The sequence below is a fragment of the Salvelinus fontinalis genome, chromosome 6 (assembly GCF_029448725.1).
Source record: "Salvelinus fontinalis isolate EN_2023a chromosome 6, ASM2944872v1, whole genome shotgun sequence".
NCBI classification, from domain to species: domain Eukaryota; kingdom Metazoa; phylum Chordata; class Actinopteri; order Salmoniformes; family Salmonidae; genus Salvelinus; species Salvelinus fontinalis.
Window position 1 is genome coordinate 59,301,159 of NC_074670.1, and position 26,578 is coordinate 59,327,736.

At 42.5% G+C, this 26,578-nt stretch overlaps 1 protein-coding gene and 1 non-coding gene across 3 annotated transcripts in view; both read right to left on the reverse strand.

Moving 5' to 3' along the window:
- Positions 1-22,764, reverse strand: part of elf1 (E74-like ETS transcription factor 1) — a 79,283-nt gene extending 56,519 nt beyond the window's left edge. Inside the window, exon 1 of one of the 2 annotated variants that reach the window (XM_055927244.1) lies at positions 22,104-22,764. The gene's annotated coding sequence lies outside the window, so the exon portion shown is untranslated. Of the gene's footprint in view, positions 1-566; positions 846-22,103 lie in introns of those variants that run through there. The other variant, XM_055927243.1, reaches the window with a different exon arrangement.
- Positions 22,765-23,052: 288 nt separating this feature from the next.
- Positions 23,053-23,124, reverse strand: trnae-uuc (transfer RNA glutamic acid (anticodon UUC)). Its single transcript has one exon. It is a non-coding gene; the product is annotated as a tRNA-Glu (tRNA).
- Positions 23,125-26,578: the final 3,454 nt, after the last annotated feature.

The window sequence follows — 26,578 nt, forward strand, 5'->3', positions numbered from 1 at the left end:
GTCTCGGGGTCAGTGGGGTTGGTCTCGGGGTCAGTGGGGTTGGTCTCGGGGTCAGGGGGCTTGGACACGGGGTCAGGGGGCTTGGTTACAGTTCCCTCCCTTGCTAATGCACACCATATATGGCAATGAGGCTTAAGCAAAACAACAACGTTGACAAGTGACAATGATAAACTAACTAGCAATTAGTTTCAGCCAATGAGCTTCAGCCCCTCGCCAGAGAGCGAGAGCGATGACGTGGTGCACATATCACGTAGTACACCATTTTTGTGGAGCACTTTTGGTTCATGGGAGATACTTTCAGAACTACTGGCTATAAAGTATACAAAAGTACTGGAGAATATCTTTAATTGTATCAACATTAACTTTTTTGTTTCTCGATTTATATTTGTGCAAGTCGTACTTCTGCTTTTCTCGTGACACATTCGCAAATATAGAAAAACAAATGAGGAACACATACAATGTTAAATACATGACCCATATAATTAACTATATTTGGTTTGAACTAACTATTCACCCATAAAGAAGCAAAATAGAGACAAATTCACAGAAATACTGCAGTCACTAACCTCGAAGACACAGGGTTTATGTGTCGGACTCCATGTTAACAGTAGAACAAGTGACAGATCTGAATGACTTAAAAACACGGGGGGGAAACCGAGACAACTGCAATGAAAGAAAAATAATCCAAGTAAGGGTGTGCCTCCAGAGAGCAGCGGGACCCAGCGCGGTACAGGAGGTGTGGAACACTGACCTGCCCTCTACCTCTCCCACTCACAGCGATAAAACTAAACTGAAAAGGAGAAGAAGAGAAAGCGAGGCAATGGCTGCTGTTGAAAATGTAAAAAAAAAAAAGGAGAAGTGTAGTGAAGCAACTTGCCCTGGCTCTCCCTGTGAGTCACACAGCAGGACAGCCATTGGTGGGGGAGTCCTCAGGCAGTGTGGCTGTACCTGGCCAATCACGAAACAGGGTGGGCCCTGTATGCAAATCCTTTCAGGTGAGTCGCGGCAGGTGTTGGGGATTGGCTGTGGGTTGGATGTGGGGGAGGGGAGAGAGGGATGGACCAACTAGCAGGCCACACCTTGAGCAATGTGAAAGACAACAGACTGGTTTCTTCTGCGGAGGAGTGCTGGGGAGGGAGTTGGGTGCTGTAAATGCATAGTTCAGTTTACCATTGGTTGAGGACACTTGGACTTTGACCGAGCACTATAGAGCAGTCTCGTCTTGGTGGTTAAAATCAGTAAATGGAAGACCTGAGAAACACTGGATTGTAAAAATGTGTCAGAGAAGGATACAGGCAAATTTTCATCATTAAGCTTTCATTAGAGGGTTGTGAGGTGTGAGGTCATTAAGGTAAAGCAAATGAGACAGTCAGACGTAAATCCAGAGGAGTGGCTCTTGAGCCAATAGAGGCCCCATAAAACCAGCTTTATATGTGACTTCAGTGGGACGTACCAGAATAGTGGGCTATAAAGACCAAAGCAGTCTCACCTGACCGCACTTTGACATCAAAGCCAGGCTACTGGTCTTAGCTAATGCCTCAGCACAGGTGGTTCTATAGACCCCCCTCCTCCCCCTAAACCCCACCTGGATGATATACTACTGATGTATATTAGTGGCCATACTGTCTGCAGCTCTCATCACATGCTCCCCCATAAGCAACCAACTCAATCAAACACAGGCTAACAGGTGTACAGCTGTCACAGCCAACACTGGATGTATTACTATTCCAAGAGCAGGATTCTCCATGTTAGCTTCTCCTGTTTGCCTGATAATGCGCATACTCCCGTTCACACACAGACAGAAACAAAGACACACACACCTGCCCATTCAGCTGAAAAGGCCTGAAGAGCCAATTAATGTAAATCTGCCACTGGGGCACCACCATCCCCCACCTCATCCTGTGTTCAGGGCTGTTACATCACGTGTCTTTAGATAGCATCTTTATCAGACACAATTCGACTGACAAACAGGAAGCTGAGTAGTTCTGTGGCGTAGCTGTGTGCGTGTGTGTGTGTGTCAGTGAAGGCTGGTGGGAGGAGCTATAGGAGGACAGGCTCATTGTAATGGCTGGAATGGAATAAATTGAATGGAGTCAAACGTGGTTTCCATACGTTTTATCTGTTTGATACCGTTCCATTTATTCCATTCCAGCTGTTACAATGAGCCTATCGTCCTAAAGCTCCTCCCACCATCCTCCACTGGTGTGTATAGTGTGTGTGTGTGTGTGTGTGTGTGTGTGTGTGTGTGTGTGTGTGTGTGTGTGTGTGTGTGTGTGTGTGTGACATCTCAGCTACATTTTCAGTAAAAGGAGTTGCATTTGATGTGGTCACCTTTTCACTAACCCCAATCTGAGACCAATCTGGAATGGCAGTTTTTACTCAGGCTGGCCCAGGTTAGGACCACTTCGGCACAGAAGAGAGAAATTGCTTCGAACAGAGCAAATAAACCAAACAACCCCCATTTATCACCGCCCCTGGAAATACTGCGTGTCCACTACACAGCCCCAGATCAGACGCATTCAGGAGAAGCCCAAGCAGCCCTCTAGTCCTCTACACCATCTGACTCCAGTCTTAAAGACCCAGGGTTGTTAGATGGTGAGAGATTTATACACACCAAGTCACACACAAGACCACACACATGCACGCTTGCACGCACGCACACACACAGTTCTGTACCCTCTGCATTCTCAGCCCTCTCTCCCCAGAACTCATTCATAGTGTGGATATGCTGATTATTGACCTGTAAATAGTGTGGATGTGCTGATTATTGACCTGTAAATAGTGTGGATGTGCTGATTATTGACCTGTAAATAGTGTGGATGTGCTGATTATTGACCTGTAAATAGTCTGGATGTGCTGATTATTGACCTGTAAATAGTGTGGATGTGCTGATTATTGACCTGTAAATAGTGTGGATGTGCTGATTATTGACCTGTAAATAGTGTGGATGTGCTGATTATTGACCTGTAAATAGTGTGGATGTGCTGATTATTGACCTGCAAATAGTGTGGATGTGCTGATTATTGACCTGTAAATAGTGTGGATGTGCTGATTATTTAATCCTAAATAGTGTGGATGTGCTGATTATTGACCTGTAAATAGTGTGGATGTGCTGATTATTTAATCCTAAATAGTGTGGATGTGCTGATTATTGACCTGTAAATAGTGTGGATGTGCTGATTATTGACCTGTAAATAGTGTGGATGTGCTGATTATTTAATCCTAAATAGTGTGGATGTGCTGATTATTGACCTGTAAATAGTGTGGATGTGCTGATTATTGACCTGTAAATAGTGTGGATGTGCTGATTATTGACCTGTAAATAGTGTGGATGTGCTGATTATTGACCTGCAAATAGTGTGGATGTGCTGATTATTGACCTGTAAATAGTGTGGATGTGCTGATTATTTAATCCTAAATAGTGTGGATGTGCTGATTATTGACCTGTAAATAGTGTGGATGTGCTGATTATTTAATCCTAAATAGTGTGGATGTGCTGATTATTGACCTGTAAATAGTGTGGATGTGCTGATTATTGACCTGTAAATAGTGTGGATGTGCTGATTATTGACCTGTAAATAGTGTGGATGTGCTGATTATTGACCTGTAAATAGTGTGGATGTGCTGATTATTGACCTGTAAATAGTGTGGATGTGCTGATTATTGACCTGCAAATAGTGTGGATGTGCTGATTATTGACCTGTAAATAGTGTGGATGTGCTGATTATTGACCTGTAAATAGTGTGGATGTGCTGATTATTTAATCCTAAATAGTGTGGATGTGCTGATTATTGACCTGTAAATAGTGTGGATGTGCTGATTATTGACCTGTAAATAGTGTGGATGTGCTGATTATTGACCTGTAAATAGTGTGGATGTGCTGATTATTGACCTGTAAATAGTGTGGATGTGCTGATTATTGACCTGTAAATAGTGTGGATGTGCTGATTATTGACCTGTAAATAGTGTGGATGTGCTGATTATTTAATCCTAAATAGTGTGGATGTGCTGATTATTGACCTGTAAATAGTGTGGATGTGCTGATTATTTAATCCTAAATAGTGTGGATGTGCTGATTATTGACCTGTAAATAGTGTGGATGTGCTGATTATTGACCTGTAAATAGTGTGGATGTGCTGATTATTGACCTGCAAATAGTGTGGATGTGCTGATTATTGACCTGTAAATAGTGTGGATGTGCTGATTATTGACCTGTAAATAGTGTGGATGTGCTGATTATTTAATCCTAAATAGTGTGGATGTGCTGATTATTGACCTGTAAATAGTGTGGATGTGCTGATTATTGACCTGTAAATAGTGTGGATGTGCTGATTATTGACCTGTAAATAGTGTGGATGTGCTGATTATTGACCTGTAAATAGTGTGGATGTGCTGATTATTGACCTGTAAATAGTGTGGATGTGCTGATTATTGACCTGTAAATAGTGTGGATGTGCTGATTATTTAATCCTAAATAGTGTGGATGTGCTGATTATTGACCTGTAAATAGTGTGGATGTGCTGATTATTGACCTGTAAATAGTGTGGATGTGCTGATTATTGACCTGTAAATAGTGTGGATGTGCTGATTATTGACCTGTAAATAGTGTGGATGTGCTGATTATTGACCTGTAAATAGTGTGGATGTGCTGATTATTGACCTGTAAATAGTGTGGATGTGCTGATTATTGACCTGTAAATAGTGTGGATGTGCTGATTATTGACCTGTAAATAGTGTGGATGTGCTGATTATTTAATCCTAAATAGTGTGTGGTGGTGCATGTTTTTTTCTCAGAGCCTGGTTGTGTGGCTCTTTCTGGTGAGGAGAGGCAGAATGGCAGTATATTCAGACCACATGGCCAGTGTAATCCGTGTCAATTAATATTTTTTTTCTCCCACGGGTCCACAAGAACCTTTTCAATGAGGCTTTTTGATGGCAACATCGCTTTTCCTGGGGCTTGATACTACAGCTTTGATTGGTATCTGAAGTACTTCTGGGAGTCCCAGCTCTCTCCATTAACAGCCCCCCAACAAAGACCCCAGTTCAGAGAGCAGAAAATTGCCTCACCTTTTAATCGGCTGTTAATTGCAGTCATTTGCAAAAAACAAATCAACACACTAGTAACGGGTGGCAGGATCATTGACTTTGCTGACAAAAATGTCTGTCAAAAGGAGAGAAAAGCAAACAGATGAGAGGGCAGGTTCAATAGACACTTGTGGTTGACACAGATAGCAGCACTCCATTATCCTCTCCAGCTGTTTCATTAAGGAATACTAAGGAGCACATTTTGTTCCACTTTCTGCCAGTGCCCATGCTGAAGACCACATCATCCCCACTGCAGTCCCTTTTATCTGCAGAGGGAATAAGATGACAGCTCGGCGGATATAGGCCTCAGAAACTATGACATTCTACAACATAGAGGACTTATGGGTCACTGTCACTGTCTCTGGTGGTTATTTTCCTCAAAGTTCAGCTGTAGGCCATTATTACATGGACCAAATCTAGGATCTGGCTGTACTTTCGCCTTGGAGGGGAGAAAAGTATCAACGGTTGATATGGGGCCATAATATCAAGCCTGTGAGTGTTTGTTTTCTTATTAGCGTGTGAAAGAGATGTGCGCCATATTTTATATTCAAGTGGCTAAACGAGCACAATCATTTAATAAAGGACTTGAAATAGATGGATACAGAAAGGCCATAGGGGAAAAGCGACAAACAGAAACGCTACAAATGAAATAAAAAGTTTCAAAGTCCAAACAAACTATTTTGGGGTAAAAGTAAGCCAAAACAGCCATCAAGTGAAGACATAAAAAGGCTCTCTCGTACCCTACCCTTGTGGAGGGTTAGAGAGCTGCAACCTTGATGTTTGCAGAACTCAACCATGTGACCTCACTGACTAAGTGAAGAAACACACCTTTACTTTATAGCCTAAAAATAAAGACAGCTAAGAGTCATATACAGTGCATTCGGAAAGTATTCAGACCCCTTGACTTTTTCCACATTTTGTTACGTTACAGACTTATTCAAAAATGTATAACATTGTTTTCTTCCCTCATCAATCTACACACAATGCCCCATAATGACAAAGAAAAAATAGGTTTTTAGACATTTTTGCAAATGTATTTACAATTTAAAAAATGAATACCTTATTTACATAAGTATTCAGACCTGTTGCTATGAGGCTTGAAATTGAGCTCAGGTGCATCCTGTTTCCATTGATCATCCTTGAGATGTTTCTACAACTTGATTGGAGTCCACCTGTGGTAAATTCAATTGATTGGACATGATTTGGAAAGGCACACACCTGTCTATATAAGGTTCTACAGAGCAAAAACCAAGTCATGAGGTCGAAGGAATTGTCCGTAGAGCTCCGAGACAAGATTGTGTTGAGGCACAGATCTGGGGAAGGGTACCAAAACATTTCTGCAGCATTGAAGGTTCCCAAGGCCTTCATCATTCTTAAATGGAAGAAGTGTGGAACCACCAAAACTCTTCCTAGAGCTGGCCGCCCAGCCAAACTGAGCAATCGGGGGAGAAGGGCCTTGGTCAGGGAGGTGACAAACAACCCGATGGTCATTCTGACAGAGCTCCAGAGTTCCTCTGTGGAGATGGGAGAATCTTCCAGAAGGACAAACATCTCTGCAGCACTCCACTAATCAGGCCTTTATGGTTAAGTGGCCAGACAGAAGCCACTCCTTAGTGAAAGGAACATGACAGCCCGCTTACAGTTGACATGAGCATCTCGTCATTATATACAGATGTCTGGTTTCAGCTACTTGTGAATTGGAAAGGAAGGTTGGCGGATACTGGCTCCCCCTAAAGTAAATTGATATTTTGCCCAAATTATATAATTACTCCTGTCTAAATAAAATCATTGAAATACTTCACCAGAGAGCATGACTTAGCCGCAGAGGATCATTGGCTTCTAAAAGAAATAGCTGTGGATTGTTTCAAAACACAAGTGCATAGGCCCAGCTGATTATTGAGTTTGCTGCCGTCAGTGAAAAGCATCTAAAATATGTGTGAAGATAATGTGTTTTAGTATGTACATTTTGGTTGGGCAAAAAAATAAATGTGGAATGCATGCCAGAAAAGCCACTACACAACACAACACAAAAAAATACATTAATTGCACTTTAACGGTGACAAACAGTTCCCGCAAACTGTTAGGGCCTACATAAAGCTGTCCCAACAGCGGAGTCCCAAAAGCAGTCCCAACACCTTACCACTGCTACACCTGGCTATCTGCGGAGCCTTGTCTGGCAGCGAAACAGTTAATTCAGCCTCGGGATGCTGGCCTTCTAGGCAGAGTTGCAAAGAAAAAGCCATATCTCAGACTGGCCAATAAAAAGAAAAGATTAAGATGGGCAAAAGAACACAGACACTGGACAGAGGAACTCTGCCTAGAAGGCCAGCATCCCGGAGTCGCCTCTTCACTGTTGACGTTGAGACTGGTGTTTTGAGGGTACTATTTAATGAAGCTGCCAGTTGAGGACTTGTGAGGCGTCTGTTTCTCAAACTAGACACTCTAATGTACTTGTCCTCTTGCTCAGTTGTGCACCGGGGCCTCAGACTCCTCTTTCTATTCTGGTTAGAGCCCGTTTGCGCTGTTAGGTGAATGGAGTAGTACACAGCGTTGTACGAGTTCTTCAGTTTCTTGGCAATTTCTCGCATGGAATAGCCTTCATTTCTCTGAACAAGAATAGACTGACGAGTTTCAGAAGAAAGTTATTTGTTTCTAGCCATTTTGAGCCTGTAATCGAACCCACAAATGTTGATGCTCCAGATACTCCACTAATCTAAAGGCCATTTTCTTTTGCTTCTTTAATCAGCACAGCAGTTTTCAGCTGTGCTAACATAATTGCAAAAGGGTTTTATAATGATCAATTAGCCTTTTAAAATGATACACTTGGATTAGCTAACACAACGTGCCATTGGAACACAGGAGTGATGGTTGCTGATAATGGGCCTCTGTACGCCTATGTAGATATTCTATAACAAATCAGCCGTTTCCAGCTACAATAGTCATTTACAACATTAACAATGTCTACACTGTATTTTATGTTATTTTAATGGACAAAAAAAATTACTTTTCTTTCAAAAACAAGGAAATTGTGACTCCAACCTTTTGACAGTAGTGTATATATATATATATATATATATATATATATATATATATATATATATATATATATATATATATATATATATATATATATATATATATATTCATATATCTTTTGGGGGGGGGCTCAAAACAGGTGGGGCTCTGCCCTGAATGACGGGTCGCCACTGGTCTTGAGTATAATAAGAAATGTTGACTCAAGAAGATTAGGGGTGTGGCGAAGATATGGGTGTGTCTCTCTTCAGAATGCATGTGCTCAGCTCTCCAGAATGACTCAGCTGTCTCACACCAATTCTTGCACATTCATTGTTTCAATGTGTGAATTGATTGCCCTTTGTTTTTTTTTCATTTTCCCATTACATATGTCAACAGTAGTAAATGTACCGTTAATCTCCATCATTTGGTTACATTAATTTCTGTTAATGCATATATTAATTATAGTCATTTACCGTTCTCATTCTCAGAGTGGAAATGTTGTTTGCAGACTTCAAAACCTGCTACACTTGCGACAAACAAGTTTTGGTTCATTTCATGACCATCATTTGCGAGTTTTGTCAATTTTTACATGGTATTTTTTTGTTTGGAGTGCTCCATGTGAGCAATGAGCATGTGTCTGGTTTCTCTGTCCTGATAATGTTGAGGGAGCATGCGCACCTGAGCACGCATAGAAGTACCTGGCCTGCTGCACGCAAATGTAGGAAAGTACCTATTTAGGGATGTCTGGTTTCTTATTGTCAGGGTCCTTGCTCATCCGCATCCACCACTAATAAGCTGAATTTCTCAGTAATTTTTTCTTCACCTCACACAGTAAGTCAACGAAGTCTGTTTTATTAACATCCATTGCGGACTATACTAGTTCCTCAATCCTCACAGTATATTAAAATCTTTCCAACACTCTCCCCCTCAATAATCATCAAGCCTCGGTGTGAATTAGCAAAATATCATGATCTGATTATCCCATATATCAAGTGGAAACGTCGTAAAATACCTGAACACTTTTCCCCAAAACAGCTGTCTGTCCCAAGCTCACTGGCATGGGAAACTCTCAGGGTAGGGCCTGGAATAGGCTAGTTGATACAATGTTGCAGGTTCGCTAGCAGCAACTTCAGGCCAGACCCAGTTGATTGATTTGATACCATGTGCACGATAGTTCAAGACCTATAGAAAGGGAGGCAGACAGGTGGAGTAGAGAGATGAATGCGATTACATGAACCTGAATTTTCATCAGGATATTTGTCGGCTTTATGTATTTTTACTTAGTTGACAATGGAAGTTATAGGCCTACTCCTGCATTGGCCTATAGGCAATCTGAGTCTTGAACCGCCAATGGATCACGATGTATCAATGTGTCCATATGGCATTAGTTGAATTTTACCTTTTAGATTTTTATCATTTTAATTCAGAATTTTACTATTACGTGAATGACAATGATTGAGAAAATAATATGTTGGTTTTGAAATTAAACTGTTCCACGAAAATATGCATAGGAAGATCATAACTGGCACACAGATCGGTATAAATGGTTTTAAATTGTAAGCTTCCCCAAACTTGAAACTCGCACATCACCTATGGAGTGATTTGTTTGGGAATCAGATGAAAGGATCATGACTGGTGTTCATGCCACATTGAAATGTAATACATTTTTACTATAAAAACCCATTAAAAAGAATGTGCACACATTGGAGGTCCCATGAAAAACAAAACGTGCCCCCCTATGGAAATCAAATGCCCTGTCTTTCAAGCGCAATTCCAGCAACTTTTATTTATTTATTTTATTTTTTATTTAACCTTTATTTAACCAGGTAGGCAAATTGAGAACACGTTCTCATTTACAATTGCGACCTGGCCAAGATAAAGCAAAGCAGTTCGACACATACAACAACACATAGTTACACATGGAGTAAAAACAAACATATAGTCAATAATACAGTGAAAAAAATAAGTCTACAGTATATACAATGTGAGCAAGTGAGGTGAGATAAGGGGGGTGAAGGCAAACAGATATATGTATAAATAAATAAAAATATAAAAAGGCCATGGAGGCGAAGTGAGTACAACACAGCAAGTAAAATAAAAACTAAAAAAAACACTGGAATGGTTGGTTTGCATTGGAAGAAAGTGCAAAGTAGAGACAGAAATAATGGGGTGCAAAGGAGCAAAATAAATTAATAAATAAATACAGTAGGTAAAGAGGTAGTTGTTTGGGCTAAATTGTAGATGGGTTATGTACAGGTGCAGTAATCTATGAGCTGCTCTGACAGCTGGTGCTTAAAGCTAGTGAGGGAGATAGGTGTTTCCAGTTTCAGAGATTTTTGTAGTTCGTTCCAGTCATTGGCAGCAGAGAACTGGAAGGAGAGGCGTCCAAAGGAAGAATTGGTTTTGGGGGTGACTAGAGAGATATACCTGCTGGAGCGCGTGCTACGGGTAGGTGCTGCTATGGTGACCAGCGAGCTGAGATAAGGGGGGACTTTACCTAGCAGGGTCTTGTAGATGACCTGGAACCAATGGGTTTGGCGACGAGTATGAAGTGAGGGCCAGCCAACGAGAGTGTACAGGTCGCAGTGGTGGGTAGTATATGGGGCTTTGGTGACAAAACGGATGGCACTGTGATAGACTGCATCCAATTTATTGAGTAGGGTTTTGGAGGCTATTTTGTAAATGACATCACCGAAGTCGAGGTTTGGAGGATTGGTCACATCCAACTACGGTGGATGTGTAACCAGACCAGTGGAGTACAGTACATCTTATCTCAATTCTATGAAAATAGTATAGAACTGAATCAAGGGCCTGATTGAAGACCATAAGAAAATATCGTAAGGGATGGATAGAAATGTACAGAATGGTTACTCGGAGGAAAATGGGGAGGGTCATGCTTTTTCAGTTTCAGTCAAGGGCAGGGTTTAATATTGTTTTTAATCTAGTACAGGGGAGGGTCAGGCAATTTGTAATTAATGAAACATCAATATTTCTCAATGTTTTAGAATTAGTTGCTTATTAGGTTTTATATCGATGTGTACCTGATGCCACCCCTCATCTCTGATTCTTCACTGGGCACGCAATATCAAGTGGGCTATTTAGTGTGGTCTCAAACAAATTATCCATAGCCTATAGGCTACGAAGTGCATGCTCGGAGAAGCACAGCGCAAAGTTACATTTTTAAGATAGCTGCTGGGATGGCATAAATACAACTGGGCTGCATTACACATGGCAATGCATATTCCAACCCTGAGCCCCGGCCAGCTCTGCTCTTGCTGATCCAAAACTATTGTGTGCTGCCTAACCAATGGCTGTGCTGAGTAGGCTTCTTCAGAAAATAATTGTTGATTAGGCCTCGTCCCAAAAATTCACTATCTTGCGCGTGGACTAGCCTATAGCCTATGTTCTGTTCAGCGTGAAGATGAGGACCGGAGGTCAACTTTGAAAACTTGCTACCACTAGAATAGATTTTATTAAAAACAAAATGTTTGTCACGTTGTATAAGGATCGGAGACAGGCGCAGGAATCCGTAATAGGGGGTTTTAATACTCCACCCAAATTACACAACATGCCATGAAAGGCACAGGGACGGAGCCCAAAACAAACATGCATACAAAACACACAGGGATGTAACCCAAACAAAAGAGCGAGGTTAAACCTCTAATAAATACACGGGACGAGACCCGTAATAACAATGCAACTGACGAGACCCGTAATAACAATGCAAGGGACGAGACCCGTAATCGCAATAGCACAAAACAACAACACAGGTACTCACAGGACCAACGGACATGGTAACAATAACCAACCTGGACACTGGAGAACAGAGGGCACATATAGTATATAAACTCAGCAAAAAAAGAAACGTCCTCTCACTGTCAACTGCGTTTATTTTCAGCAAATTTAACTTGTAAATATTTGTATGAACATAACAAGATTCAACAACTGAGACATAAACTGAACAAGTTCCACAGACATGTGACTAACAGAAACGGAATAATGTGTCCCTGAACAAAGGGGGGGGGGGGGGGGGGCAAAATCAAAAGCAACAGTCAGTATCTGGTGTGGCCACCAGCTGCATTAAGTACTCCACTGCATCTCCTCCTCATGGACTGCACCAGATTTGCCAGTTCTTGCTGTGAGATGTTACCCCACTCTTCCACCAAGGCACCTGCAAGTTCCCGGACATTTCTGGGGGGAATGGCCCTGGCTCTTCGCTGGCCATGGCAGAACACTGACATTCCTGTCTTGCAGAAAATCACGCACAGAATGAGCAGTACGGCTGGTGGCATTGTCATGCTGGAGGGTCATGTCAGGATGAGCCTGCAGGAAGGGTACCCCATGAGGGAGGAGGATGTCTTCCCTGTAACGCACAGCGTTGAGATTGCTTTACAACAGGCCTACAAGCCCTCAGTCCAGCCTCTCTCAGCCTATTGCAGACGGTCTGAGCACTGATGGAGCGATTGTGCATTTCTGGTGTAACCCGGGCAGTTGTTGTTGCCATCCTGTACCTGTCCCGCAGGTGTGATGTTCGGATGTACCGATCCTGTGTAGGTGTTGTTACACGTGGTCTACCACTGCGAGGACAATCAGCTGTCCGTCCTGTCTCCCTGTAGCGCTGTCTTAGGCGTCTCACAGTACGGACATTGCAATTTATTGCTCTGGCCACATCTGCAGTCCTCATGCCTCCTTGCAGCATGTCTACGGCACATTCACACAGATGAGCAGGGACCCTGGGCATCTTTCTTCTAGTGTTTTTCAGAGTCAGTAGAAAAGCCTCTTTAGTGTCCTAAGTTTTCATAACTGTGACCTTAATTGACTTCCGTCTGTAAGCTGTAAGTGTCTTAACGACCGTTCCACAGGTGCATGTTCATTAATTTTTTATGGTTCATTGAACAAGCATGGGAAACAGTGTTAAAACCCTTTACAATGAAGATCTGTGAAGTTATTCGGATTTTTACAAATTATCTTTGAAAGACAGGGTCCTGAAAAAAGGACGTTTCTTTCTTTGCTGAGTTTACAATTGCTAATCAGGGGAAATGGGAACCAGGTGTGCGTAATTAGACAGTTCAGTGACGCCTAGAATTGGGTGACGTAGAACTGCTATAGGCCTACCTTCTATTAAAGAACATGACAAAAAGCACAGGCCTATCCCTTGTTAGCTTAAGATTGTGAAGAAAATAAAACGGATCCGATCATTTAAAGTGATCAAAAACAGCGCTTTGGTCAGCGATGCTTTATGGTAGAAGCAAGCTTTAAAATACCAGGGAAATGTAACGGTTTCTCTCCTCCTCTTCGTCTGAAGAGGAGGAGTAGGGATCAGACCAAAATGCAGCGGGTTGTGAAGACAAATGAATACTTATTAACAGAACGAACGAAACACAAAACCTCTTTAACTAACTACAAAACAAATAAACGACGTAGACTGACCTAAAACATGAGAACTTACAAATACACGAAGAACGCACAAACAGGTACAGACTACAAACCAACGCTACAGTCCCGTGTGGTACGAACATACATACAGACACGGAAGACAATCACCCACAAACAAACAGTGAGAACAGCCTACCTTAATATGGTTCTCAATCAGAGGAAACGTCAAACACCTGCCTCTAATTGAGAACCATATCAGGCAACACATTAAACCCAACATAGAAACACAACACATAGAATGCCCACCCAGCTCACGTCCTGACCAAAAACAAAGGATTAACACAATAACTAGGGTCAGAACGTGACAGGAAATTAGTAACTCCGATGCATATGGGAGTGTCATTGTTTATTTTCTTTGACATTCAGAGGCTGAGCTACAACCTTCTACAGCCGAGGAGACAAAAAATGAACTTTTGCTTGGGAAGTAATCTAATTCTGTCACTATCAATTGATTAAGCTATTCACTTTTTGAACAATAGATGTTTAAACCCAGACAGATTTTAGGGAAACACTTGTGACCTTCTCTCGTTGGGTTAAACCACGGAAGAAGAGCAGCCAGCAGTTAAAACTTACATTTTTCTGTGTCGGTTGGCCTACTCTGTCTGGGGTGGAAAGTTAGGCCTAACTTTTGGAAAGTACCATGCTCAGATTCCTAATGACATCTCAGATTTAAGTATTTGCAATCAGGGACAGTTCCGTTGCAAACAAGACACATTGATTTGGAAATGTAGAAATATGATAAGATGAACACATAGGGTTCTCTCTCTATCGATTCTTAGCCTTTCATTTCGGTCATTAAAAAAGATTCTACTGATATGTAAAGTGAAGTGGAATTGCATGAAATGTTTATAAAAGGCCATTTTTTCTCAGACCTGCAAATACGATGATAGATTAATTAATTGCTTTTACTATAAAGGAGATCTTTCCACCCCTACTCTTGTCCATGCTGACCTGTGAACCAAAAACCTTCTGGCCCGCAGCCCTGCCCGCTATCAAAATTCCTGCATTGCCATGTAATGCTTACAGGACGAATAACAGTTTCTAAAACTGCATATCTAAGGCTCTGGTCTCTCCAAGAAGTGAGGGTAAACGGTAGACATGCTCTCTACTATCCACTTTGTTTTAATTATTATTTTGGGTACAGGGAGGGTTTAGCTAAAATATATTTTGCTGAAGGGAGGGCTATGCATTTTCATTTGGGAGAGGTCCGATTTTCTCCATGTAACACTTATTATAAATAACGTTCACTCCCTAAATAAGACAAACCTTGAGGGCATGAGATGTGGAGCCTTGTGAAGGACAGGCAGTGCTGTTTGTGCAGCTCCAAGGTCAGCTGATGGCTGTTCCCTGAGTGACTCAGAGCTAGAGGTGTGCGTCCCCTATGGGCCCTGGTCAAAAGTAGTGCACTACATAAGGAATAGTGCCATTTGGGACGCAGCCAAGGAAAGTCCTCAGCCAGGGATAACTGGGCCAATAGCATCCCTCACGCAGATTGAGGTGGAGCGGGAGAAAGGGTCAGCGAGGCATTCTAATGAGCCCCACTGATATGGACAAAGAGGTACAACTAAACACCATGAAACACTTTGAAATGACAATGGAAAACTTGTCAATGTTACTCAGGGCAGACTTACTTTGAACAATGGGTGATAAAATAAAAAGTCTGTGACTCGCTGTTGGAATATTTTCATATGAACACCAGACAGTTTGTTTGGGGCCAACATCGTTTATTTCAATTATCCTTAGGAGAGAACATCTATTCTAGTTCACTAACTCAAACCTTTTCAACCTTCAGTTAATTGGCAGACAATGAATGGTCAGAAAGATTATGCAGCTTTGGTCAGTGTTATGTTACGTGACTGTGACCAGGCAGGACTGGGGAATTGGTCAAGGTTATTTCCATGTAGAAGGACCCATGAGCTTCAACATGTGAAGTTCATAGGAGCATGTCAAATTGGGTGTCATATAAAAGGTAAGATTTAAAAATATATATATATTAAGGCATATATTAATTTTTCAACCATTTTCCATCCTAAAAATGTGGAATAAGCAAAGGCTATGATTTCTGGTCAAACAGATGGAAAAGGGGTCATAGAAAACATCAACCAGACATTTTTTTTAAAAAGTATTAGAAATACATGAAAACACATTATACCATGTAATTGTTGAATACTTGTTTCTGATTGGCTTGAAGGGCATTCTAGAGCGTGCATTATATCCCAAGAACGCATAGTATATCAGCAAGGTAGAATTCATAGGCTTTAGCTAATTCTTATATATTATATGTTTGAGCTGCTATTGAAAGCAATAGTCGAATTGAAAACATTATTGAATTCGATTTTCTAATAGCAAGCTAGTGGAGTGGTTTGGTTAGCTAAACTAGCAATTCTGTTGGTTTGGTTACCAAGGCAACTACTTTAGCTGACTGGTAAACTTGCTACCTGCTTCAGTGGATGTTGAACACATTTCTACCTGCAAATTAACCATTCTTTTGTGGCAAATTATAAAGTGATAGCCATGGCAATGAAAGGGATAATCAACTCGGGGCTCTATGCGTTCTCTGGAAAATACTGCGACTCCAGGGAAGGTTAGTTCCACTCCGCTAGCGTGTGGTGAAACACACCTTCCACGTTGTTCATTAATTTCCATTGAACGCATAGCCCCCCCATTGATTATCCCTTACATAATGTTGAAGTAAAGACCCCTGCCAACTAATATCAACACTTATATTTAGTTTGGGACATATAATTCTGCCTTCAGTAAGTTTAAAGAAGCATTGCCTTGTGCATTGAAATTCCTTTACCAAAACCCCACGTCTTTAAGATATTTTCTAATTTCTCCCCCTCATGAGGAGGGAGGATAATTTAATTTCACAAGTAAAGGTAAACCTATTAATTAGTTATAGTGTTTTTACTGATATAAATGTTGTTTATGTAATGGAATTGCTGAAAAATCTGTAACAGAATTTCTGCAATTGAATTGGCTACAATGGGAATTCATAGTAATCACAAACCACAGTTGGGTTCACAAGTTTAGACAGCACAGTACAGTATAGTTCAGTACAGTACAGTAGAGCACAGCACAGGAGAGTACAGTACAGTAAAGAAAAGTAGAGTATAGTTCAGTACAGTCCACAGGAGAACACACTGGAGTTGAGTACACTATAATGTACTGTACTGTACTGAACTATAACTGACTACTGAATGTACTGTACTCTACTGTACTGTACTGTACTGAACTAAACTCTACCGTACTCTACTGAACTCTACTGTACTCTACTCTACTCTACAGTACAGTACTGTACTCTACTGTACTGTACTAAACTCTACTGAACTCTACTATATTCTTGTTTGGCATACATCTTAAGTAAAACATCTGCGTCTCAGCGCAAATTCGTTTCCATGGAATTGCCCTCAACTCTGACTCACAGCAATGACTGTGGATGACTGCATTGACTGCAGCCACACAGAACTAACAAAGAGAGAGGTGTAGGCGTATAGCTGAATGGAAATGCATCCAATGCACATAGCCTACAGCTGAGTCACTCTCATAGATCTGCCAAATGCGGTGATGATGCGCTGACCATGGGATGATGCACTGGATTATAATCTGCAGATGGTCTCATGTTTCAACTAGTAACCTGACATGACACAACCATTGCACCTGGATGCAGATTAAGTTAAATCTCAACCAGGATAGAAATTGAGTGCTATATATCCAGGTTATTGCGGCATATGAATATTCCGCTCATGTGATAACATAACATTTAACATGTCCTGGAACTTCCTGGTGATGATTATATGTTATTTTGTAAGACTGTAGCCCATTTTGTGCGGTAGTACATCCTTACACAAATAATGTGAGCAACCAACTAAACCTGCAGTTTATGGCTGGGCATATTTTGAGTAGATAAGAGCAGAATATTCGGCAGGAAGGAGGAGCCTTCCAGCCGAGCCACACAAAACACACACCCTTCACATAAAATGCATCCCATTAAACATTAAACACACACGGCAAGGCCAACATTCCAGACAGTCCACATCAAACCGCTGTGAACAGTATCCGCTACCTGCAGTCTGGACAAAGACAAGAGCTACCTCCACCGAGTCTAATTGACTGACTTTGTGTCTGTGGAAGAACTCTCATTTTTAATGGCTTAAGAGCTGCTAACACTGGGCAACAGCTGAAAGACTCAAGTTTGGTCTAGTATACAGCTTTGCCATTTTATAACAAAGTATTGTTTTCACATTCAGTATATATAATGTCCACGGGCTTAGGAAGCGTACTGTTGAAAGAACACCCAATAATAGAATGTAGTTATTAAATAATTCAAATATCAGGCCCGAAGGAGGGACAGTCTGTCACTCTAGAACTCCCCTCAGAAAAAACCTTTCTGCTTAGCCTATATAATGTGGTGACAGATATAGGACAGTAACTTAGCCTATATAATGTGGTGACAGATATAGGACAGTAACTTAGCCTATATAATGTGGTAACCGATATAGGATAGTAACTGCTTCTCTGTGTACGTGACGAGCTACTAACTGGCTAACACATGTTGTCCAGCCCACTCTTTAAGACGCCGTCACATTTCACACTTGAACTTGTTTGACGCTGTGGATCTGCTGAATGAGGTGAGATCATCAGACACATGGTCACAGGCACACACTGAAATGACTTTGCATGTCAGGCTTTCATGACAGACACATTAGTAGCACTCCACTGACCGACATGCATCCTAACACATGGCAACAACACAAAGCACCAATTTAAACGACAGTGTAGGCAGAGAGAGAGAGAGAGAGAGAGAGAACGTGATGCTCCTTGTGGTGATAGGCTGCTATGTATGTGGTTAGCTTAGCTTGGCTATTGTTTGAGCATCACGCTAGTAGTCAAACCACAACCCAGCCACCCCCGCCCAATTTAATCAAGCATCTGATACATAGTGTGCTGACTAAAAATACCCAAGAAACATATGCATCAGTCTCAACAAAAAGTACCCGGACTGAGAGGTGCAACCTTGAATTTGCACCAATCAGATGGTGCCAACAGACGATGACGTGCTAGAAACGAGACAGCAGAAAAACCTCTGCATCAGTCCAGGCTGATTGTCAATCACTATTGTGGTTGGTCATCTTTTGCCACCATAACGTTTTAACAGAGTAATAACTGAGTAATAGCACCGTTTATAAACCCAGAGGCGCTGGGAACGCTTGCGAAACAGGCCAAGAAGATCAGGCCCGGGTTTGGGGTTTGAGAAGTCAATGAGAGAAGTGAAAAATTCTTCCTTAGTTGTTGAAATCTAAAAGGCACAACACAACCTAAATTCGAGCCAATGCCTTAAGTAGTTGAACATGTTATTACTACAACCTCGTGAAAGTGACAAATTGACATGTTTTCATTTTCCACAAAAACAACTTCATATCGAAGGAGTGCCTTTGATTTGACAGCCTGCACATGCGCAGTTTGGCATGAGACCCGATGGCGTGTTTCTACGCATGAGCTTAACTAGCCAATGTGGCTAAGACATTGCCTAGAAGTGTGATCGGGGATTTCAATTGGAGAAGCAGTTTCTGCCTATCTTCATGCTGTACTGTCTTTGGTAATAGCCTATATGGGTCATGGGAAGAAAAGCTATATATTCTGGTCATGGCAAAGTTTACCAAGTCTTAATTAAAGCTACTGCTGAGACATTGCATTGTTGTTTTGGAGCTGGTTAACATATATGACCTCTAACATCAGTATATCTTGGCCAAACAAGACACGTTATGTAGTTTACAAGACATCAACACTGAGGTTAACCTGATGACAGTACATATGGAGATATGGAGTCCATTTTTATTGTTTGGACTGGAGTCAAATGCTTCACATTGTGTGAGGCAACATGCAGGCTGGATGGGGTTACAGGTGGAATTTCCCCTGGCTCCCATTTCTCTTTGACGTCACTTTTGCCGCTTGGCTGTAGCGCTGCCTACTGAGATATCAGAGGACGGAGAACTCAGGTGACAGAGCTGTTGAAACCAAATCACTGTGAAATAAGGAACTTTACAAAGCAAGTTCCCCCACTGTCTTTCAACAGAAACGGGCGGCCACAGTTAGATATCTTCGGTGTGAAAAAAGGGAAGTATGACGATTTTGTTTCAGGTTCTCTGTGTAAATTTGGTTCCTTTATTTGAGTGAGTCACTTCACATTTCGGTCAACTTACATACTTGTTTACATAGTCAGAGAAACATATAAACATTGCCACCTTGTGGTTACTTGACAGGTGTCAAATTACACTAGTTTACCTCAGAGACTGATCACTGGACTTGATTGGAAAGAAGACTTCAAACCAGGCATCTCAAGAGACATTACAGGGGCTTCTAATGTAAAACTTTTTCAGGGGATGTGATAGAGCATTTGTTTCCCACATCATCTAACTTGAACCCTGACCAAAAAGGATATGACAAACACAAGAGTCATTTCATTCACTGACCTGTCTCTGTCAAGGCCACTATGTAAGGTATCTGTCCTTTGTGAGGCTATAGTGGTGCTTCAGACGCAGCATAAAAGTCTGATACAAGTGAGCTGGTAAGATCGATATCCAGGAGCCCATTAGGGCAGCTCTCTGCCGGTTAAGAAAAACCTCAAGACTGAGGCCGTGACAATGACAGGAACCCTCAATACTATGGAGTACAAAGGAGCACAGCTCTCCCATTGTCTGGAGTCATCATCACCGAGTCACTCCTCAGCGGCTTGGGCTGCTGTGCCCTGCTGATGGTGACATCACGGTCACACCATAAGTACCAGGGATACCATTTGCCCCAGCCAGGCAGTCACAGAGGCTAGTGTTCCCAGTCAGTGTGTATAAACACACTATCAACTGCAACCTGATGCCTGGCCTGTTGTCATCATGTTAATACAAGCACTGTCTCATGAAAGGCGAGGGAAGTTAGTCCCTCAAAGTCCCTTTGTGCGGGAGAAATCCCTTCAGTAACAAAGTTCAAAGGCAGAGACGGTAGGGTCATTGATGCACATGACTGTCAAGGCCGAGAGAGAGAGGGAAGGAGAGAGAGGGTGGGAGTGAGGAGTGTGGAGTGAGGCAGGCACCATGGGATTTAAAAAAAACTATGCATGAAGTCTGTGCATGCAACATATGCTAGAGACCACTACACTGCAGACAAGTATATTTAGGAGCTCTTGTTGGAGATAATTGGTTTCAGAAGACTGAGATTTCCAATTATCTGCCAGGCCTCTTGGATAGGCGGGCTGTGTTGCAGGGAGGGGGGGGGGGGGCAGTGGAGGAGAGGTGGGGTCAGAGGGACCAGCTGATCTCTGTTGCTAACGGGCTGAGCTGAGAACCGCAAGAATCACCCCCCACCCCCCACCGGATAACAAAAGCACAAGTATTCCCCTGTCTCGCCCCTCCCTTTCTCCGGACAACAGCAGGCACGGAAGGCCAATGAGATTTCTCAGCTTGCAATGTCCCTGAGGCCAGCATCTTAACCGAAAAATGTATACATCTGGCAAACATTTATATTGGCCACAGATATGTTGAGGAGCTCAAGACATTTGAGAAAACATGGTTTAGTGGAGATCCAAGCATCACATTTTTTGGAGGGTGAAGGTCGTTTATTACATGAAAATAAGCATGAACATGTTAGATGACCATGATGAGCAGACATGGTTCAGACAAGTGCCCAGAAAGAGGGGGTCTTTCTCAACCTCTTGAACTGAATGACAAAGTTAAAGATAGAGTAGTGGAACATTGATAATGGTACCGCATGCCATTTCTAATAATCAGAGGAAATTAGAAGCACTGGTGCAATGACAGACTATTCTCCAATAGTAAATTCAGAGTCTGAAGAGCTGTTGGTTATGCTTTATTAATGTGATGTCTAATACTTCTGATGGCAACAATAGGGTGCAGTTGAACTCCTCTTTACATAACAGAGAAAACATTAACAATCCATTTCTTTCAGGACTGTATAATTGATCCCTCACACTCACATGAAGCACAAATGGCCACTGGACCCGGGAGACACTGGAGACAGGCTAGCTCTGTCAGCAGCACACAACAGCTTCACACATTTACCACACAGCACCCCTGTCACATGGCAGGCATGGTAGTGGCACAATGACACAGCTTATCCGTAAGAGGAGGGTTAATAAAGCGAAACAGTAGGTTATTCAGACTGGAGGCTTTTCACATCAAATGTGGGGTCAGTGGCAGAACATTGGTTTAATAGAACTCTTGAATTTGAGAAATTAAAGTAGTCCATATCTGTAGTAGCCTAGGTGAATATACAGTTTAAGTTATAAACTTCTTATTTACTTTGTTGTGGATTTACATAAATAAATACCTTGTGTATGCTATATGAAAATGGATTAAATAAATATAACACGTTACTAAATACCTCTCATAAACTTATTGAAAGGGAGGGTTCTAGAAAATCAGGGACTGCTTGGGAGGGACTGCTTGGGAGGTGGTAACACAACTGTTAGATTAATACACATTCCAGACCAATAGTCAAGACAGCATAAACAAAACAGAAGTACATCATTAGCTATTCGAGTAGGGAAGACTCACCTTTAGTCCTTATCTTATAGCCTAGCGTCAGACATTTAAAATTCCAATGTCTTATGCCTCATGAATGATGGCTTCATCAACATCGGCCAGTAGCCAAATATCTTCAGTAGGCACTTATCAGCATCTTGGTAATATTCCCCCTTCAAATGTGAGATGAAAGCTCGACATCGTCGGTGCAGCACAACGACTGAGGCAACTCCAGTTTCACTACTTTCTCGTGCTTGACGAAAGGTTACACCGTTTTTTTCTTCTTTTTTTCTTACGGAAAGCTGATGCGTGGGGAATTCCTACCAGTCACATTTTCCCTAACCTGACGTAACAGACGTAAAAGAAACCATAAGACATGATTGTCTAGCATTAAAAACTATGGAGAAACAGGACGTTATGAAAAAAATAATGTCATGATGGTTACTCTTATTAATAAGAAGACTAAAAACTTACCGGTATAGACTAGAATAAACTAGGCCTATATGAATTTCAACTGAACCGAAAATGATATAGACACTTCGTTTTTATAATTTGAATTATTCTCTATAGCAGATTGTGTTAACGCCAACTAGATTTACAATCGCGAACATTATGGAATTCCATGCCTATAAAAAAAAACATAAAATATAGAATGCAAGGATGTGGCTCAGATTGATACATTGAAACAGATAAATGCACATTGTCCCTTAGAATATCAAAATAACAGTACAATTTGAATCCCGCCCACTTCAGACGGATCGCATTTTCGGTACATTTCCTACTTCGGGAATTCACTTCATGTTATAAACAACTGTGTTGTCCAGTTGAACAATATACATTCCAGACTTCAGATATTGTTGCAGAGTTTTTAGCATAATAACTGATAAACACACTGGTCCTCCTCTCTGTGAGCAGTTTTACAATTTATTGTGAAACAACTACATGTTGCTATACATGAACGAGACCATATTAAAATAATGAATTCCCATACCGGGAGTCGAACCCGGGCCGCCTGGGTGAAAACCAGGAATCCTAACCGCTAGACCATATGGGAACAGATACACCAAATTGGGCAAACGTATATATTTATATCTGACCTGCATAGGAATAGTGAGAGATTAAATAATTGTGAACACGTCGATTATAGTTGGCTGATTCTCCGGAACTGGCCGAGATTGCCCCGTAGGGTCATTGTATAAAGAGTTTTACCATTATCATTTTCTAGATTATTACAGATGGGTAGCCTGCAGATAACCTTGTTTTGACAAGTCTGAATTTAACACATCTCCACATTTCTGCTATCCATGGCAATTCAACCCCACCTAGGGTCGACTTCATGTAACTTGTGCAATGTACTAAAAACAGTTGCTATAAACAGAGAGAAAGAGGCGAAGCATGAGGGGGCCCAAAATCTGTCTTCTCCAACAGGTTGCGTTTTTTCGCTCACCAAACGAGTTGTTGTTGTATGGAGGTCAATGCGTGTCGAATTTAAGTAACTATAAGTAGGACACGTAACATCCCGGCGACGTTGAGAAAAAACACTTTATATGGGCTCCCGAGTGGCGCAGCTGTCTAAGTAAATGTTTTTGTTTGGTTATCTTTTGGAAATTGTAGAAATAAAACATTTTCCTTATTCAGACGTTCCAATGAGGCAGGCTAACATTAGTTAGCTAATTAATTTGCCAGCTATCATACAGTAGGCATATATTAATAATTATATAGTTAATATATGTAGACATGCAATCATAACTGACTGTACCGCATATGAAGCACCCACAAGTTACCGGTGGCTGAAAACACAATCATCGCATGATGAACGAGTGACGAATTTCCGGCCAAGGGTGGTCCATTTTATAAATCATTCCTTCCTCCAGGATGTCCCGTGCAGGCACCCACGCCCACCCATCAGGGCTGTAGCCCTCCCAGTCCCCCAGGTACTGCAGGGTTTCTTGTACTAGATGAGCCTCCAACAGACGCTGGACAGTGTAGGCCGGGGGACCATCAACAAGTCGAGCAGGCGGAGGTGCAGTTGTGGGGGGAGAGAAGGGACTGGTCCTTACCAGCTTGAGACGGGAGACATGGAAGGATGGACAGACCCTCATAGACCTGGGAAGCTGGAGACGATAGGGTTGATGCGACTCAGGATCTTGAATGGTCCTATGTAACGTGGAGCGAGCTTCCGTGAGTCCACCTGTAAGGGAAGATCACGGGTGGACAGCCACACCCGTTGACCCGGTCGGAGGAGCCCGAAAAGGCCTTCGGTGACGGTTTGCCTTGGTGTCGGGCAGAGGAGTGGAGCAAGGAGGATTGTGCTATCGTCTAATGAACGCCTCGGCTGATGGCATCCCCGCTTTGGCCTATTATTCAGGAAATAGGGGGGCGGGGTCGAACCAGAACTGACACTGAGCGGCGACAGTCCAGTGGACGAGTTCGGCAGTGTGTTGTGAGCATACTCTGCCCAGACGAGGAACGTGCTCCAGTTGCTGGCCTGGGAGGAGACAAAACAGCGGCGGAACTTCTCCAACTCCTGGTTGGCCCACTCCGTTTGCCCATTCGACTGTGGGTGGAACCCCAAGGAGAGACTCACCGACGCCCCAACAGGGAGCAGAAGGCTTTCCAATATCGTGCGACGAACTGGGGCCCACAATCCTAGACAATGTCCTGGGGAAGTCCGTGTAGTCGAAAGACATGAATAATCATGAGATCAGCGGTCTCCTTCGCTGAGGGCAACTTGGGTAAGGCGATTAATTTTTTTTTTATTTCACCTTTATTTAACCAGGTAGGCTAGTTGAGAACAAGTTCTCATTTGCAACTGCGACCTGGCCAAGATAAAGCATAGCAGTGTGAACAGACAACAACACAGAGTTACACATGGAGTAAACAATAGACAAGTCAATAACATGGTAGAAAAAAGAGAATCTATATACAATGTGTGCAAAAGGCATGAGGTAGGCAATAAATCGAATAATTACAATTTAGCAGATTAACACTGGAGTGATAAATCATCAGATGATCATGTGCAAGAAGAGATACTGGTGTGCAAAAGAGCAGAAAAGTAAATAAATAAAAGCAGTATGGGGGTGAGGTAGGTAAATTGGGTGGGTAGTTTACAGATGGACTATGTACAGCTGCAGCGATCGGTTAGCTGCTCGGATAGCAGATTTTTAAAGTTGTTGAGGGAGATAAAAGTCTCCAACTTCAGAGATTTTTGCAATTCGTTCCAGTCGCAGGCAGCATAGAACTGGAAGGAAAGGCGTCCAAATGAGGTTTTGGCTTTAGGGATGATCAGTGAGATACACCTGCTGGAGCGCGTGCTACGGGCTGCCTTGGAAAACCGATCGTTGACCATCAGTATAATGGTAAGCCCTTGGGATGGGGGTAACCCTATGATAAAGTTTACAGACAGGTGGGACCAGGGCTGGCTGGGGATGGGCAGGGGTTGGAGCAACCCAGCCAGTCGCAGTCGTGAGGACTTGCTTTGGGCACAGGTGGAGCAGGCCGTAACGAAGGATCTCACATCTTTAATCATGTTGGGCCACCAGAATTTCCGCCTCAGGAACTCCAGTGTCCGATGAGGAGTGTCTCCATTGTAGTACTCAGTAACGGGCTGATCGCGGAACATAAAGTCTGTTAGTGGGACCCCTGTCGGGGTCAGGTTCTCGGGTCTGGGTTCGTCGCACCGTGGTCTCAATACTGCATATCACGGGGGCCACAATGCGGGAGCTGGGGATGATGGGCTCAGAGTCCTTCTCCTTGTTAGAGACATTGTGTTGGCTGGATAGGGCGTCTGCTTTCTGATTCTTGGATCTCGAGCGATAGGCTAGTGTGAAGTTGAATTTGGATGCCAGAGGTAGAGGTCCATTTGGATGCCAGAGGTAGAGATAATGTGGCCCAGGAAAGAAACTTGGGATACATGGAACTCACTTCTCTATCTTGATGTATAGTTGACTCTGCAGGAGGCGTCTCAGGACTGGGCGGACGTGCAGGATGTGTTCTGGAAGGGTCTTGGAGAAGATCGGGATGTCGTAAACAAAGACGAACCGATTCAACATATCCCTAAGCGTGTCATTGACCAATGCTTGGAGGTCTGCCGGTGAGTTCGATAATCCAAAGGACATGACTAAATACTCATAGTGGCCACTTGGGGTGTTTAAGGCAGTCTTCCATTCATCTCCTTCCCTGATTCTCACCAGATTGTAAGCGTTGCGGAGGTCCAGTTTGATGAAGAATTGGGGCCCAAGGGCCAATTCCAAGGTGGCAGATATCAGAGGTAATTATTCTTATTTATTTATTTTTATAACATTTAACTAAGCAAGACAGTTAAGAACAAATTTTTATTTTCAATGACGGCCTACACCGGCAAAACCCAGACAACACTGGGCCAATTGTGCACTTCCCTATGGGACTCCCAATCAAAACCGGTTGTGATACAGCCTGGATTCAAACCAGGATGTCTGTGGTGACGCCTTTAGCACTGGTATGCAGTGCCTTAGACCGCTGCGCCACTC